At 39.5% G+C, this 18,231-nt stretch overlaps 1 protein-coding gene across 1 annotated transcript in view; it reads left to right on the plus strand.

Moving 5' to 3' along the window:
* The first annotated feature begins 14,797 nt into the window (after positions 1–14,797).
* LOC143695177 (uncharacterized) overlaps positions 14,798–18,231 on the plus strand; it is a 213,823-nt gene continuing 210,389 nt past the window's right edge. The window contains exon 1 of the mRNA XM_077185610.1: positions 14,798–14,845. The gene's annotated coding sequence lies outside the window, so the exon portion shown is untranslated. The remainder of the gene's footprint in view (positions 14,846–18,231) is intronic.

The following is an 18,231-nucleotide window of genomic DNA, read 5'->3' on the forward strand; positions in this document are numbered from 1 at the left end:
CTAGGCTTTGTGTGTGAGAACTGTATTTTAGAAGGACAGGAAGTTGAGTATATACCCAGATTGATCTCCTCTGATTAAATATTAGAAAGAAAAGAAGAGAACGTGGTGTGCAGTTTATGGGAGGAAATTGCTGTGATGGGAAAGGAGCGCTGGGGCCCCGGTGTGATGTGTCTGGTCAGGGCCTCCCCCAGCTCCCTGTGTGGGCAGAATGCTCAGCTGCAGCCTGGAGTCAGCCCTACTTTCAGGTCTGTGTCTGCAGTGTAAGGCATTAGGCACTCCAATGTCCTGGAAGGTCCAGACCTGTCATTTTCAGCAATGGGAATTAGGTGCCTAAACACCTTTTAGGGGCTGAGTCTCCTGTTGTGTGCCTCCCTCCTAAAATCAGGTGTTTATCAGGTTCTGAAGTGCTGCAGGCCCTTCAGCCAGGACAGTGCCCCAGGGACCTTGTTCAGTTTCTCCTAAACAGGGCAGGTGCTGGGCTTGCAGACATCCTGGCTTGTTCATCCCAGTTTTCTTTGTCTCTTACCTTAATCTTTGTCATCACAAAATCTCATTGTTTTAGTAAAAATCATAACTGGAAGAAGCTGCCACCAATTATAAATAGACATGAATTGATTGTGAAAATGCTCTTGATTCAGGATTAATAAGTAGTTTATGTGTTTTATATCTGTCCTCCCCCCAGTAAGGTGCTAGTTAACATTTGCTACATTTTTCATGTGTAGGCATGAGCACATGCTTTGAAACAGTATTACTAAGGTGTACTGTTCTCTGTTTAATTACTCTGGCAGCAGTTTGGACTCACTGATAGAAGAGAAGAAATAAGCACTCTGTGGGACAGAATTGTCTGATTGCAGTTCCCTTTTTTCTCCCTTTTTTCTCCTCATCTATTGTATGACATTATCCAGGTAATTTCGCTTATCTCAGTTTCTGTTTTCCTTTTCAATCAGAGATTAATTTCTTCTTTTTAAACTAAAAGAAAAAACAAAAAAACCCTATGTTTTTTAGTAATTCCTGATACATCAAACCTATTACACCAGCTGATGAGCTGTTTTCATTAAGTGTTTTCAGTTCCCAAGTTCAGTTCTTCAGGACTGATTAACATTAATGATTATGTTTCAGCTGGAATGCTGCCTGGGAAATGTGTTTTGAAGCTTTGACCCAATTTTCATAGCCTGTGTATCTGAGTTATTTCCCCAGGTGGACAAGTACTTTCACAGTTGTCCAAGCTGCAGGTCTTGGTTGTACCTTGCACTAGGGCAAGAGTGAATCTGAAAACTTGGGACAAGGCAGCTCGGATGAGACTGCACACTTCAATATATAATGTTTTGTGGAATAAATGGAGCAGCTGGTGTATGAGTGAATCTGTTAGGCTGAAATATTTGGGCAAGTCTTGTGTTGTGATATGGGAACTGTCCTGTCTGTTATTCCAACACTCTTTGGCCAATCTTCAGTTTTCTGGGGGTCTTTTGTCATTGATGGTTCTGGTTGGGGCTTCTTCTGTGTCTGTTTTGAAATGACTGCAGGCTCTGCTGTTCTCTCCCAAATCAATGGACCATGAAATGTGTATCATTTTTCAGATCTGTTCTGCAATCTATGTGGTACACATATAGTCCAGGTAAATGGTGTGCTTTGCTTTGAGAGCAGATTAAAGGTGTAGTCTCCTCCCTTCCTGATCCTTCTGAACTACCTTCATCTCTCTTATTTTTCCTTTTTCTTTTTTTTCTTCTACAATTCTTTTAATTTTCTCCTCTTAACTCATGGAGTAAAAAATGAGAACAAGCCTAGAGCCTTGATCTAAAGCTCAGGGAGATCAGTTAAGAAGGCTGATGCTGTTTTTGGTATTTGAGGATGTTCAAAAAGGCAAGGTTAAGGAAGGAATTTTCCTTTCTGTGGTAAATACTAGCCAGATCATAGGGAAAGGGCTCAACTTTGTATTAGTGTATAGATTTGCCATTAAATCATTAAGAGGGTCATTACACTGATTCAAATTCAGTGTCAGATTTTCCAGATGGGCTTTCTCAGTATTAGTGGGGCCAGTGTATTCAGAGGGAATTGCAGGAAGAGTGTCCAGCAAAGTCAGGATAGCTGCTGCTGAAACATCTGCTTGGCTCAACTAGGAATTTATTGTCATTTAGTGAAAATATTGGTGAGAACATAACCTTTTGTAATGTTTAATGTTTTATTGGCTATAAAAGATAAAATATAGAGTAAAGGGAAGTAAAATAGTATTTTGTTAGGTCGGGAGTTAGATTTATGCTGCTACTTACTGATGGAATAATCAGTGGGTCATAAAGATCAGACTGCCTGCCTCCTATCTCTTTTTTGTGTGTGTGTGTGTGTATTCAACAATCTCTTCTTTGTGATAGTTAGACCCATGGGAGCTTACCAAAACACCATGTCCCTTTTGTCCAAGGGTATTAAATTATCTGTTTAGATCAAGCAGAATGTAGTGGATGCTTCTGTTTCAGACATTAAGCAGTTGGGATAGGACTAAATAGACCAGGATGCTTGACATGTGCAAATGGAGCACATGCTCACAAGGGACACTCAGCAGCGTTGTGAACTGATTCAGCACACACAGAGTAGGCATTAAATAAATTGTGCATTACCATTTGGTGGGGAGTAATAAGCAAAGAGATCTCAAAGTCTTCAGCTTAAAAGGAGTAATAGTGTATGTTTCACACTGTTTCATGATATGTCTGGTGTGCTCTTCCTCAAATAGATTAATAGTGGAAATAGCATCTGAAGGCTTCTCTGAAAAATGGCAACACATTGAGATTTTTCATTAGATTGAAAATCCCTATGCTGTGATAAAATTGATAATATCTCATGAGCAGTGTTAGAGGAAGCAAAGACTGAGTGGCACCATGGGGAAATTCTCTTTGGTAGAGCAGGGTGCTGTGGCAGAGGAGGAAAGCCTCTTTGTCAGAGTGAAATTGTCCAGCAGTGATACAGAGAATGTCATAGTCTGTCAAAATTACAAAGGGCTTTTTTTTTTCCCTTTTCCCCCATAAGTAGAAGACTGAGGTTGAATTTCTCTAAAAACCTTGGCAATTCCATTAGTGTCCCTTGGAATGGGCTGCTCTGGGCACATGATATTTTGCTGGATTAAGACTTCAGTCCCAATAAACCAGCTTTCTCAGAGGGTAGAATGAATGCCAAAGATTTATTCTAAATAACTTCATTTGGTACAGAGAATGTAAGAGTGCTGGTCTCAGTAATGCCTGGTGCAGACAGTGCTTGATATCACTGCTATGCATGTTGTTAATTATATGAAGCTTGTAAGAACCCTGTACCTGATCTTCCTCTTGGAAGAAGGGGTTTAGTTTTGCTTCTGATCACTTTTCCTCTCTATCTTTTTCTACTTGGCCCTTTCTTTTTATCTCTCAGCGAGAAAAAAACAAAAAACAAAACCATCTCTTTTTACCCCTACAAAATGACTGGTGTTGTACAATTCAAAATTTGAGGAGAGAAAACCTGGAACATACATGTCATTCTTTCCATATGCATAAGGCAGTGCATTCTTACATTTCTAGATATGCAGAAAGAGATTTTTTTATATTCAAATCTCATACTCCTGCTTACCTGCACTGTATTAATCGCTTCAAGGAAAACCAGCTGAAATCCTTGCAGTAGAAGGACAATTGTGGTTATGCACCTTTGACAAAATCCTTTGGGCTCTTGAGGAAAACCAGGCTGTTCTCAGCTGCTGGTGTGGACAGAGACACAGAGTGGGGGTCACACCTGACCTGGGCACTGAAATGTGACTTCTTCAGGGCTTTCCTTTCAATCAAGGAATGCCCTGTGTTCATAGCTCACAAGACTGGCAGTATGGCAAAAAGACATGAAGAGCAATACTTTACACATTTTTTATTCTGGCTTTTATCCCAAGAGATCCCACAGAGCTTCAGTAACTACCATGAAACCTGCCTTTAATGAAGAGGAGTGACAGGCCTCAATTGTTTCAGCACATTTCCATGAGGGTTTTTTCCTCTCTCAGAGTGGTTCATTTTTCTGTCTCTGATGGTGAGGGGAGGGGGAGGAGAGCTGCGTTTGGGGAGGTTTATATCTTTGCAACTCTGCTGGTATCCCCGTGAGACAGAAGGATTTTTTTGTCTGTAGCTTCAGGATAGTAGCACACAAGAAGGATGCTCACTGTGGCCGTGCTGTTCTGAAAGGACTTTATCTCTGCACAACTTCCTTACTTTTGCAGGGGTGATGTGACCTGCTGCTGCTCTTAGAGTGAAGTTCATTTGCTCCTGGTGTAGTAAATTGTCTTTGATAGTTCATGCCGACACACACTCTGCTGAAATTCAGTTGTCAGCACAGTAGAATAAAGCACTCTGTGCATCACAGTGGAAGGGGGGAAATTGAGTTCTCTTTATACATGTGCTTTGCTGGGGCAGGTGACCTAAATGGCCATCTCTCCCTGTCACTGACTCTTGCCTGTCTGTTTGCTTTGAAATAAAATATAAGGATCTTCCTATGCTAGGTCAATTATGGGTTTCCCTGCAGCATCAACTCCTTGGCTTGTGGAGCATCTTGACTGTAATCTACTTAGAAACTGAACTAGTTAAATGAAAACTTGGATCACAGGTTAAAAAAAGAGATCTTAGACCTGGACGAGCCAAGTGCTGCTCTGTTTGATTCTCAACACTTTCTGTTGCTGCTAAGGAGCACAAGATCCTTTTTACAGGCCAGCTCTACTAATTAAATATGACACTTTTATTAAATATGTAAAACCACCCAATTGTCAAGTACACACAATGTGTAGCAAAGACAGCTGAGCAGGAGTGCCTGGCTGCAGGCAGGGATTTGCAAAGTCTGCAAAAAAACCCCGCAAGGGACGGGGACAGTGAGCGCTGCACTGCACCGACTCCTGCAGAAGTGTGCTGTACTTTTCATCTTCCTTCATTGCACCTACATGAAAGGATCTTCTGGAGGGGCAGATGTTGGCCTCCCACCAATTCTAAATAATGGATGGTACCAGCATTTGTATTCTTTTTTAGTGGAGCCAGTTTATGCCCTGTTTTACTGGCTCCTAGAGCCCAAGGAAATACGGTTTAGAGCCAGCTCTGCCTCCATGGCTCTGGTTTGCCTTGCTCAGGAAGAAGCTGGGGCTGTTTCAGCTAGGCCATCTGGCTCTCTTGAATGAGCTTATTAGTAATAGTGGAGGTGGGTCTATTAGCCTGGGACAGGAACTCAGAAACAGATGCTTTGTTTATGTGTAAAATATGGCTTCAAGCCAAAGCGCTAATCATGATTGCCTCTGAAGTGGTTCTAATCATCTGTATGAGACTGCAGCCGCTCTCGTGTTGTTTGTACAAGCTGGTAGTTTAGAGGTGTTGTGTACAAGATATTTGTAGTCATAATTTCTCCAAACAGGTTAAGGCAAACATTATGAGAATCAGCATATTAATGTGCTGTGTTTCAAATTAGAATTATAAACACGCTTTCCTCATTGGAGGCTTAATCTGCTAGGAAGAAGCCAGATGTTTACTGATCACACCATTATTTAGAAAGACCCATCAAACTAAAACAAATTATTGTTGTTTAACTGGAGGAAAGCCTAGTTTTATGTACCAACTTAGTAAAACTGTTCTATGCTGAGACTGACCGAAGGAGGTTTTTCCTTCAGGCAGTGGGCCAAACATGAGTCCCAACAGATGTGCAGGTTCCCCTTCTGGCCTTAGGACAGCAGAACGAGGTGTGCCTATGTTTCTATAACCTGTGTATGAGGTATGTGATAAAAGGGAAATTAGTAGTTCTGGCTTATTTTTACCAGAAAATCATTCTTGAGGCTTCTTAAGATTTCAGTTAGCATTAACAAAAGGGTAAAATAAAGGTAGAAAATTTTGAGGAAAATGGAAATTTTAGACATATCCTGTTAAATTTTTTTTTCTGTTTCTTTTTTGAATGCCTTCCTGAGAAGGAGAAATTATGACTGAACAATTTGCACAAATGGTTAAAATCAAGGTTTTAATAATAAATTCTTTCATTTGTTTTGAAATGGTATTTTGTGATTTTTAAAAATGTGATTGTGTCAGGTAGGGTGGCTTTATCCATTCTTTCTTTTTACTTTCAAATCCCTGTTTCCACACTTGATTTCCTCACAGACATTTGAAATCAAAGCAACTGTCTTAATCTGTCCCATGCTCTTCAGTAAATTTTTGCTTCCATTAGTCTCTTGATAGATTCCATCTTGCATAAGTTTTGCATCAAAGTGGCTTTGCTTTTTTCTTTCATTAGTCTTTCCCATTTTGGCACTGTACGCCAGCCTTGCCTGCAACACCAGATTCTGTGCTTTTACAGTAGCATGAAGTTTACCTTTTCTCTAAAGCATCTGATCTTCAAAATAAGCTTAAAACCTAAGTCAAAATGTTTACTGTGCCAAATACAGGTCTTTGCTCTGTACAAGGAAAACAAAGGTATAATACAAGGATTGTCTTATGATTGTAGTCCTCCAAAGATAAGATGCAATATTCAAGATATGTGCCACACTTGTATGATATACATCACACTCTCTGTGGATACATACATTGATACTTTTGCTGGGGTCTGGTGGGCTTGTAGAACTATCAAAGGAAAACTGCCTTTATTGAATCCTCTGTGTGTGTGTAACTTTGAATTTCCACTCTACAAAATAGGGTATTTGTATTACTGTGAGACACATCCAAAATCTGTTCATTTCATTTTATTGTTTTTTTGAATTGATGTTTCCTAAAACATATTATAGAAATACCTAAAATACTACAGTTATTTCATGTAGAACAGATATCATCTGTGCCTTTCATTTAAAAAAATAAGGTGGTAATGTGAAAGCTCTGGTTTAGCTACAAACAGACCGTGAGTTACAGTTTCTTGGGATGCTAGGTGGCATATAGGAGAAAACATAAATATTCAGTGGAACAAAACCTGGCATCATCTAGCTGTATCTGTTCTCAATTAAACCTTTTAATCTTTTCTTTTTCCCTCTTGATTGCAGAAATGTAAAGGTTGGGTAAGTAAAAGCACACCTATCAACCTTTTGATAGTATTAGAGAACTAAGCATTCTCAGTTCTCTCACTGAAATCCTCTTAGAGGTCTGGACTTGCAGGAACACACGATAGCTCTGAGCAAAGCCTGTAACACTGCTCCTAATGTAGCCTTTTTGTGCCTATCCACTGCAACCCATGAAATGTGCAAAAATAACTCATGGCTCACAAAACACCTCAACCCACCCAGAGTGTGGAAGCTTAATTGGTAGAAATCCCTGCTGGACCTATCACTGTCCTATCTGTAATCTTACTGGGCATGGTTCTCAAAGCACAGACACAAAATGAATCGTTGTTTAATTTGTCTTCTGTGCGTCAGAACTTCCCGAGAGCACAGAAGACCATAAAATAAATAGTCCTTTCTGTTTTAATTAGCCACTTCTTTATTTTTGCAGCTACTTTCTTTGGCAAGTGCATCATCAGTTTCCCTTGACTTTCAAACTGAGGACAATGGTACAAGGGCATCAAAGAGGGGATCTTTTGCATGCATCAAGAGGCATCTTTGGTGTTCCTGGCGTTGTCTAGACTGAGAGCTGTGGCTTGTATGAGGAGTTTTATTAATAGCTGTGTGGAATTCTCTGTGTATTGGATGTAGTAATGACTGCAGTGAGTTTTGTGTGTGTTCAGTTCATAAGGAGTTCAGTGGCATTTATGTCTTCATAACGAGAGGCAGATGTAAAATACTCCTCAGCTTAGCCATAGCCTCAAACAGAAGATAATTGAAAAATTAAAAACATAATTGGTCCCTTTTTTGAGACTACTTCAAAACTGTGCAGGTGCTATTTAGTTAGATATTTGGTTAGGTGGTAAATCTTTTGTCAGGAGTGAAGAGAGTATCAGGAAGTAACTGTGAGGCAGATTCAATGGTCCTTCCCAGAGAAAAGCTCCCACTGACTCACATTCAATAGACACCACAGAATTTGACCGAGAAGGAATGGATTTTACCTTCGTAGGCTGAAAATGTCTAATTAAGGGCCCAAGTGGGTTTTTTTTGAAGTCAGTTGGGGCTATTCATTGAGGGAGCAACTGTTCAGCATAAGTGAATGTGTCTGGCCCAAAAAACTTTAACTAATGTTGCACTGTGTTAAAATAATCTGAGAATCAAACACAGAACAAATGTAACATTTCACTTAATGAGTCTATTATACCATGTTTCCCTAGGAAACTTGTAATTATAATTAATTACCTCAAATCTGCTGCTAATCCATTTGAGCTTAGAAAAGACATGAATTTTAAGATAGTTAATTTTCTGGTGCTATGTTACTGTCTTTGAACATTTGAATATTTGAAGTAACATTACAACTGAAGGACTTTAATTTTACTTATATCTTCAAATTCTCCTCAAGCTCTCCCAATTCTACATTTAGCTGCTGTTGAGCAAATGCTAATAAAAATTATTTGAGATGGGAAGAAATAGGGAGACTTTGTATTTGTATTGGCTCAAAAAGAATACTTTTCATTATATTCTAAAGTGAATTAAAAATAAATGAAGTTCCTGCATTTCTATAAGCTAAAGGGTCATATGGAAATTAAAATGCTATCACTTCACTGATTCTCAAACAAAATATATTGGACTCAATTTTAGAACCTCTAACTGTTTGTCGGTTTTCTATCCAACTTCTTGCTCACAGACCTATGTGAGATGATATTTTTAAGAACACCTGCCAAAAAAGGGAATATTATGGCAAATGAATTATTATATCTAATGCAGGACAGATGTAAATCTGTGTGAGCATCTGTATACTGAGCATATTGATTTACATTAGCTGAAAAAATGTCCATTACTGTGCAACAGCCAATTACTTGACTTGCTTCTATTGAGAAGGATGGTATTTAGTGTATTTAGGAACTGAAATTTAAAAGGTATAAAGATTCTTTGCCAACCCTGGCAAAAGAAAACTCTGGAATATTGAAAACATAAAGAACTGATTACTGAGATCAGCCTTTAAGGGAGTTATTATGAGACTTAACCTTGTCTGTTATCTGTGATCTTTTTAGTGGATCTTTCTAGCAACTTTTTCAACAGGACCTTAAATGATTAAGAAACTACAGTTCTAGTTTCATAAAGGCTCTGAATTAGTATTTCTGAATGTCTACCTTATAATTTATGACTGACTACAATGGACTCAGCAGCCCCATTTTCAAAGAAGAGTTAAACATTATAGTTGATGGTGTTGTATATTTTCATGTAGGTGCTAAACAATTTATTGCCTTAATCGTTGCAGGTTGCCTCTGTCCAGGAAGGGTGAAATAAGCTATTCCTTGAGAAGCACTGGCTGGAAAAGCCCCAGCAGTGACACCCAAGCAAACCAAGGGAGGTGTTGCCATACAGAATCTGTCAGGACCTGCATTGTCCTGCAGCTTCTCTAGCTCAGATTTTCTGGAAAGAAAGCAGTACATTGATAAGATCTGGGCTAAAGAATCCACTGTTCTGAAAGCTGACCCTTGTAAATGGAAGAAAAAGCAGTGAGATCTCATTATTATACCTTTGTGTAGGCACACAGTTTGTGGTGATTGGGAGTGGGGCCCAGCCTCATCCCCAATGGGTGCAGCTGTGAGCAGCAGGTGAGCAGCACTGCCAGCAATGAGCCATGGAGTGCCCAGGGGCACTGAGCAAGCACCAAAGGGAGCAGAGGGCACCCAGGGGCAATGCATCAGCATGAGGGGTGTAAAAGGTTGGGCTGAAGAGCAAGAGGAGCAGATGCTGGCAGCCTTGTGCAGAGGTGAGGTGTTCCTCTGGGTGGGCAGACTCCTGAGGCCCTGTGATGAGGTGTGGTGTTACTGTGTGTGGGTGAATGCTTAAAGCCTTCTCAAATTGTATGGGGATACTCTGTGTATTGTGGCTGGCTCAACTGTGACACCCATGAACTGGTTTGTTTTAGGGAAGTGTTGAGTTACTTGAAACTGATCCAAATTGTCCTGAAATATTGTCTGGTTTGGATGTTGTACTTCCAAGGGTGTGGCTTGTGGCACTTGCACAATTTTGCCATCTGGCACTATGATGTATTCTTTATCCTGAAAGAATACTAAGTATTCATGGAGTAAATGTTTTATATATATGTGCTCTTTGCTTATCCACTTCCTGCAGAATAGCCTGATGTGTGACTTGCATATTCTTGTCCAAGATTCCCTGCTGAATAATTTTTTTCTGCCATTGAAAATGATATTTTTAATACCTGGAAAGTCATAATGCTTATGAAACAGATGGAGTAAGAATAGAACTTAGACCTTTCCTCACTTTGAAGTAATTTCGTAGGTTTAAAAAACAGTTATGATAATTATATGAATTTTAGTTTTGCTTCTCTTGATGGACTGTGGGATTGCAAAGTAGTGCCATCAGATTTTCATTTCTGCCTTGCCCTCCAATTAGTTATAGGAGCTACAGGCCACTTCACTTCTAGCAGCTGCTATCCTGAAGACAGGAAATTGATTAAAAGAATCCAGTCTGGGCACCGAGGGAGGAATCTCTCTTCAGTCACACCAATTCTGGGAAGCTTCTAAGAGAGAACAGGTTCATTTTTGTACTACATTAATAGTTAATGTGCCATGTGAGAGAAGCCATTATGAGAAGAAATGTGGTGGTGTATAAATAGGTGAGGAAAAGCTTGAGCTGATCCAAGTTTCTACTCTGTTCTGCTGCAGTTTCTCATCCTTTTGCATCTACCAGCCTTTAACTCTTTGTGGCAACAGGCAAGTGGAAAAGTCAGACAGGGAGTTCTGATGTTTTACTTGCTCCCAGCCAGTGTCTCACATGCAAAACTCTCCTCTTATGTTGGCATTGACATTTTACTAATATTTTCAGCATATAAGAAAGCACAGAAATCACATGCCAGACTATGAATACCTGTGACCTGTATTTTAGTGCATCTCTGAGTATTTGATGATGGCTTTCTTCAACTTCAGCACCATGTGGATCAGTGATTTTGAGAGGCTTTGGGGGTGCTGCTTCATTTTGTGTAGAAGATAGTTTTAACACACTCCTTCAGACATCCTGTTATAGAGAAACACTTGAAAAGTGTGTCCTACTACTGTATAAAAGCCCATAATTCAAAATACACATAAAAAAACCCAAAAATACTTGGTTTAAGGCAACCACACACACAAAAGCTCCAAAACAAAAAGTCAGCTGGTTTGGATATTGACTTGCATGACTCTGCTGTTCTGACTTTTGTCTGTTTTGCCTTGTTCCCCAACCACATATTGTTTTGCACTAAAATAATCTCTATTTTTGTATTTGATAAATTCATACCAATTAAATTCAGATTCTACTTCAGCAAACGTACGTTCCTCACTTTCTTTGGAAAATATGCCTAAATAAATTAAAGAATTCTTATTACATTAATTATTTATTAATGTGCAGTATGGACATGAATAGATCTAATGGTTTCTAGGAAGTGTTTAATTTCTCATGCTACTTATAAAAGTTTATGAAAATGCTACATCCATAACTATTCTTTTTTTACCAAACAAATCACAGGTTAAAAGCTTTAGACTCAGAACATTGATTTTAAATTGCTGAAGCAAATGTCTTTGTGTACTACTTTTTGCTAAGAACTGTTCTGTAGCATGGTCTAGCTATATATGTATATATACACACACAGTTTGGGTTTGGGCCATTGGGTAGTGTTTCATATTTAGCTGAGACAGTTGTTTATAATATTCATTATATCAAGAACAAATTATGCATCACTTTCTGTGGAAGTCAAGATGATTTTTTTAACAGCAGTTCAGTGTGGGTAGTAGACAAGAATGGGGATTTTAGGGTCTTTGGGCTGTCTATTGAGGAATGAAATTTAGCTGTCTTTTCTCAGGTTTATACCACCTTGATCTGCTAGAGTACTCCTATGCCATTATTGCTGGCAGCCTTTTTGCACTGAAAATGGATTTGGGGAGGAAGTGCAGGAAAATGAAGTGCACAAAGCTCGGGCTTGGGCTAAAGCAAGTGCATGTGACATTGGGGCAGCAGCAGAGCTTAGCAGCCAATTAGCTGGCAGCTGTGGTAAGTAGAAGTACTGAATGTGTACAGTCTCCAGAGCATCCTGTAGGTTATATGCACATTCCTGGTATGGATGTGATATACATAAAGTTAACTTTAACTTAAATGTATTTGTATTAATTGTGATTTTCCTGAGAACACTTGTAAAAGTGATTTCTGCAGGCACTGCATTGCTGTCATGAGATCTGTTCATTCCAGTGTTGTCGCTGTAAGGAGACAAGCACTGCAAATAGGGATGGATTGTACTGGAGCCTCACCCAGTGACATTGGAGCCAGTGACTCACTGGAGCCAGTGGCATTCCTGCAATACTGCCAAAGAATAGGTATTGATGATAGAGCTGATGCACCCTGTACTCAGCACAGGGGCTTTATCTGTGTGTTTGGGACGAGACTGCTGGGAAAGTGGCTGACCTGTTTGCAGACTGGCTGCTCCATCCTCCTTGATTGCTGCATCCAGAGGACTTGTGTTGTATTAAGATATAGACAGAAGCAGCATGGATGTCAATTTGCAGTTCTTGTGCCAAGCTCTATCAGTGAAGGTTCTTTAAAAATAGTATTTCCAAATTATGTATAAAATGTCTTTTTTTCAAGAAACGAATTCTTGAGCAAAAGGTTTTTTCCCTCCACAAAGTTTTGTGGTGGTTTGGATGGGGTTTTTTTTCAGCAGTTACTTGTATTTTTGCGGAGTTTCCTTATTTTTCTTAGCTCCCTGATGTGTTCTTGTGGAAAAAAAAAATCAGACTCCAAATGCCTTCTCTGCCTCGGGTGGCCTTGGATATGCAAATCTATCTTGAATAGCAGAGGAGTTGATAACTCTGGCCTACAGCTCTCACACAAAGGAGACAGATTTGTCTTCTTTACCCCCTGTTTGTCTCCTCAGGAACTCTGTTCTTGGTTGACAATATAAAGCAAAATGAGGAAAAAAATGAAAAGTCTGCTCTAAGCAAAGTAAGAGAAAGGGATGTAAGGAAAGAAAAAGCACTGCTTGTGCTTCAACCAAATAAATTGCTTACTGCAAAATTTTTGATGGGTGTCTCTCATTGTTTTTATTCTCATTAGTGGAAATGGGGAGTAAAATATTTCTGTCAGACTTCCATATCTCCCCATTATCATTGTATTTGTCACAATATGTCACTTTGCAGAACAAATGCTTCAGAGGGGCCCTGAACCATTATTGCTGGAAAAAGGTATGAATTGTGTTGTCTACAATAAACTCAATATGTTAAAGGGAAATACCTCTGTGGATGTGATTGGAAAGAAAGGTGGCTATTTGTAAACATAGAAGAAGAAAAACAAATCTGTCTTGTTCATCAGATATATTTTAACAGTGAAAGCCTTTTTATTAGTCATTTAGAGTTCGTTTGCTATTTAAAGCTTTAAATGTTCAATTAGTGGGTTAATCCTTCCTGTAGATTTTTGCCCTTCATTTGTTGGTAATTGAGATATTTGTTTATATTAATTTTCTTAAAGTATGCAGTTAAAAGAAATTAGTATTGAGCCTTTGAATAGCAATGGAAGATCAAAGCTTTTACAGGTGGTTGTTACCAAAGGTGCTGTAATATATATTTCACAGCACTATTCTTAGACAGGATTTGCTAAGCTGGTTACTGACCAGCTATTGCTCACCTTTTATGTATCACTGGGTAAATGCAGCACCTGGGAAAAACAGTGCTACCAACACTTGTAAATTACTATTTTTTCAAAAATCTGATCAGGTTTACAGTACAAATGAGAACTGCAATACCATAATTAGGAAACTGTGAAATTGGAAAGGACTGGTTCTTGTCTAACAAAAAAAAACCTCTACAAAAGTTCAGCAGAGGGAATTTTTGATGTAGCAGGAGTGTTAACAGCTGCACTAAATTAGAAGCTGCCTATGGAATCCATAATAAAACAGACAGTGAAGCTTCAAACAGAATTTCCATGACTGAGTATGCCTATGTTCCAGACCCATCTCTGGGTGTTTTTGCTTTATAACCTTCATTCTTTCCAATTTCCTTTTTCTGAGTTTGTGTTTTAATAAACAATAATGCAATAAAAGAGTTCTCTGATGTTAATGATGTATATGCATTGCTCAATAGCAAGGGCTTTTTAAAATTAATTAATAAGTTAGTTGGAAAAGTGAGTTAATTGCTGCAGCAGGAGGCCAGTGAATCTGTAGGAGTTTTGGACTTACCCAGAAAATTGATGAATTGTGAGCAGCAGAAATAAAGTTTCATTATGCTGCCCTACATAGGTGCTTCAGATCTGATTCCAGGGAGTGCCCACTGGACAGAATGTACCTCATTTTGTTCCAGAAGCTTTTTTCTCTCTAAAGGCAATTCTCTGGGCTTAAAGGAACTGTTCAGAATGCAGCTCCCATTTTGTATATATTTGTTCAGTGCCTCATGTTTGTGTAGAGCCCTTGTCCTTAAGGCCCACACTCACCATTTTCACAGCCTCTTCCTTTTGGTGCTTGTTTTGGCATCTTTTGCCAGACCCCTTTCAGCTCTTTCTCAGAAGTCTTTGATCCAGGTCAGATGTGGCTGAGTGTTATTTTTAGCTCTGTGCAATGTGTCCCATGGGACTGCAATGTTCTTTACTTTATTGAATGTCACCTCCCCCCCTTACCTCATTGTGTGTACCTGTTCAGCAGAGCCATGCACCTTCCTTACTGATACAGAAATAAGGATGCAATGCACACATTCCTTTTCTATCTGAAGCTGCCATTCTGACACCCCATGGAAACGAGTTTCCTGGGAACCTGTCTGCACTGAGGGATGGAGTGTGGTAGAAAGAGCCCTCCCCTGTATCCCTGAGTCAGAGCTGTGACGGGTAATGTTCTCTCGCCAAGTAAACGAAGTTTTAAGGAGGATTTCTTGATAGGCTGGAGATTTCTTCTTGAAAATTTCTTGAATCTTTTCAAGAAGGAGTTTGCTATTCAAAGGTTTGGTGCTGCAGCTTAAGACATTGGGAGAACAGCATTTCTCAGAAGAACTGAAGCAACTAGACAGGGGCTTTAATTGTCTTCAATGTGTATTTCTCTTGGATTTAATAGGATGTGTATTTTATGTTAGCCGAATGCTAATTTTTTAGATAAACATTTATTGCTGTTTAACAGCTTTGTAATAGATATGTGAGTATCTAAGAGATGCGTTACGTAGCTGTTATTTCTTAATAAATGTATTTTAGGTAATCAATGAGTACTTAATGTGCAATTACTGTCTTATTAAATCTAAATTGAATGTGTGGTTTAGGAAATGGAGAACTGGCTTCTTTAGTCACATATGTCTGCATGTTTGGCTGCAGATGCTATAAAGCTAATTTTACCAACAGTGACTGGGTGGGAAATTAATGTTTTTTTTAAATTTACTTCAATTGCCCACTGAAGTTTGCCATGAGTTTCTGGACCTGTACTTGGCTCCTAATGGGAGTTTGATTAAATGTTCTAGGTAGTCAGATGCAGAGTTCAGCTTGGCTGGCTGCAGTCTGCATCTGCATCTTGCTGGCTGGAATGGGAAATTCCAGTGTGATGGTTAATCACATGGTTAATGGGCAGCCTTGCAAAGATGCCACTGCTTTGCTGGGATGTTTATGGCAGGCAGTAATTCCTGGCAGCTGGGACAGGAAGGGTAAAGTAAAGGTTTGTTTCAGGTGGTGGTATGTGAGAGTTTGCTCATGTGATTCTTCCTTCCCTCCCCACTCCCTGTTTTCCTCAGCCATGGTGTTTTTATGGAGAAGGCTGTGTACCAAGAAGAGAGATTGAGCAATATTTATCTTGTTGTGAGAGTTACTTTAAATGTGTTTCCTGCTATATGTGTGTGCCTTTAGTAATCTGCAAACTCTTTTTCAGCTATAGACATTCTCCTTTCTGTCTTCAAGTTTGAGTGGAGACCGGGCAGCTGGGATGGGTGTGAATCAAACACTGAAAAAGCTTTCAATAGGATTGGCCATCTATTCAAACACAAACCACCTGGAAAAGCAGCTGGCCCCTATTCACCCAAGGCAGCTCCTGCTTTCTCTGGATAGTGCCTTATTAAGGACACTCCCCATAAAAGAGCAGCAGAAAGGTATAAAAAGGCAAGAGATTTCTAAGTTTGTTTTATAAATGAAAGGTTTATTTCTTATGTTTAAAAACTGGAGCAAGCATAAGGTGTTTACTTCTACCACAATTCTCCTAAAAAGCTTATTTGCAAACCAAAAGCTGCTGACAGAGATTTTGTCAAGGACTGTTGTGAGGTATGAAGGGAGCCTAAAGATTCAGGTCGGGAGAGCTGCCCTGTGAGTTCATACTGCCCTAAAGTAGAGTGCTTCACGATGTCAAAAGAGTGGGATTTAGCATCCTTATCTCTACTTAGGTTGCCCCGAGGTTTAAAATAGTGAATAGCTCCAGGTGGCAGTTCAGTGAATGGCTGGTGAGGTACACTATAAAATTGATAAGCAGTACTCTACAATGACTAGAAAGGTAGGGCTGGTTTGTTCCAAGATTTGACTGTTTTGGTTAATGACTCCTCTCTGACTGTGTTGTGCTTATCTTCTTGATCTGAATCATCTCCCTATTAATTCTGGTTTCGTAATTAGGTGCTGCCAATTTTTATATGTTCAGATTAAAGCTCTTATGTAGTGTAGTATCACTCTTGACCTTTTAAATGACCTCTTTTAACAATTTGGCAGTGAATGAGTACACAGTAATGAGTTTACTATGCCACTTTCTTAGTGCTCAACTTCATTTGATGCACTGTGGCATAGTCAAGAGGGCCAATTATTTTAGAAATTGTGCTAATTAATAAAAAGGCCATGGCCTTATGGCTACTGAGCTGAGTCAGGTACTGTCCCTCATCTCCCTCATCACTTGATGCACTGCCCTCTTGCTAGAGGTGTGAGATGTGTATCATGAATACTGGGCTGAGCACGTTCCTCCTAGAATCACACTGAGGTCATCGGAGTGGCACTTGAGGTGAATGTGTTCTGTTATGTTTCCAGATGACAAAGGTCCGTAAATAAAATTCAGAGAGGAGGACAGTGACCTTGTAAACACCTGCAAGTCACTGAGTAATGACACAGCTGTTTGTCTAGCCAGGCAAAGGTCTGTAACTCCTGCAGCAGCTAAGTATGGAAGGCTTGTAATTCAGTAAAACTTCTGGAATGATAGAGCTGGGATTTTTTAAATGGACAATTTTGATCTCTGAGCAGAAATGGTTTCATTTGGATCGTGTATAATTGAGACTCTTCACCAGTTTCTAAACTTTATGGATTTCTCAAAGCTTAAGTTGTTCTTGGAGCCATCTCTCATTTAGATCAGGTTAGCATGGTTCTGATAGAAAAAGTATCTCGTAGAAAGCGTAATGCTTTTTTTGGCTTCCATTATATGTAGGGGAGTCAACAGTCAGAATGTGAAAGTCTGAGATTGAGTAGCTGTTACATTTCAAAGGCACAAAACTTCCCAAGCCATTAGAATGAATGCCAGTTTTTCTTGACCTGTTTACAAACAATGCTTAAAGTGAACCACATTTCTGAGAAAGGTTCTGTTTGACCTTTTGCAATGCTGCCTTGCATATCTTAATAGAGAATATGTCGTCTGTGGGTAAAAACCACCCATGGTATCATCCTTCTCCCTGTGGCACTTACAGTAAACCAAAGCAGGACAATGCTGGTGTAAAGGCAAAACTGCTGAGTCCTGGAGACAGTACTATGACTTTCCTGTCATCTAAGGTGGCGTAACTTGAGCTGTAAGGGTAAGAGAAAACTGAGTCTAGGCTGTGGTAGTCTGAAATTTTACCCATTTTTAATTCTTCCAAGGAAAGGTGCACAAGGACACGTGTGTGTGTTGGCAAAATCAACTGAGATAGGCCTGCCCATTTCCTGTCATAGCATGGAGGTTTCTTTCACAAAAAGGAAAATGTCTGCAGTTGCACTAAGAGAGCAGATCCTTTGTTGCTGCTGTTAAGAAGGACTATTCCAGTTGTTCTAGAGAGACTATTACAGTCTACAGAAGTTGTTATGGATAATGTGAATTTCTTAATGAAAAGATGTGTTTTTTCAGTTGCTACAAGTTTAACTCAGGTTAATTTGTCACTGTTATCTCTTGTATTTGTAAAGCTCAGATGCTTTACACCTTGCTTCTCGTAACAGATGTTTTGCCACTCCCACTGGGATGGCACATCAGTACATAGATCAATTGCTATGAATGGTCTATAAGTACAGCCTGCCTCCTGGGGAGG

The sequence above is a fragment of the Agelaius phoeniceus genome, chromosome 13 (genome assembly GCF_051311805.1).
Source record: "Agelaius phoeniceus isolate bAgePho1 chromosome 13, bAgePho1.hap1, whole genome shotgun sequence".
Taxonomy (NCBI): Eukaryota; Metazoa; Chordata; class Aves; order Passeriformes; family Icteridae; genus Agelaius; species Agelaius phoeniceus.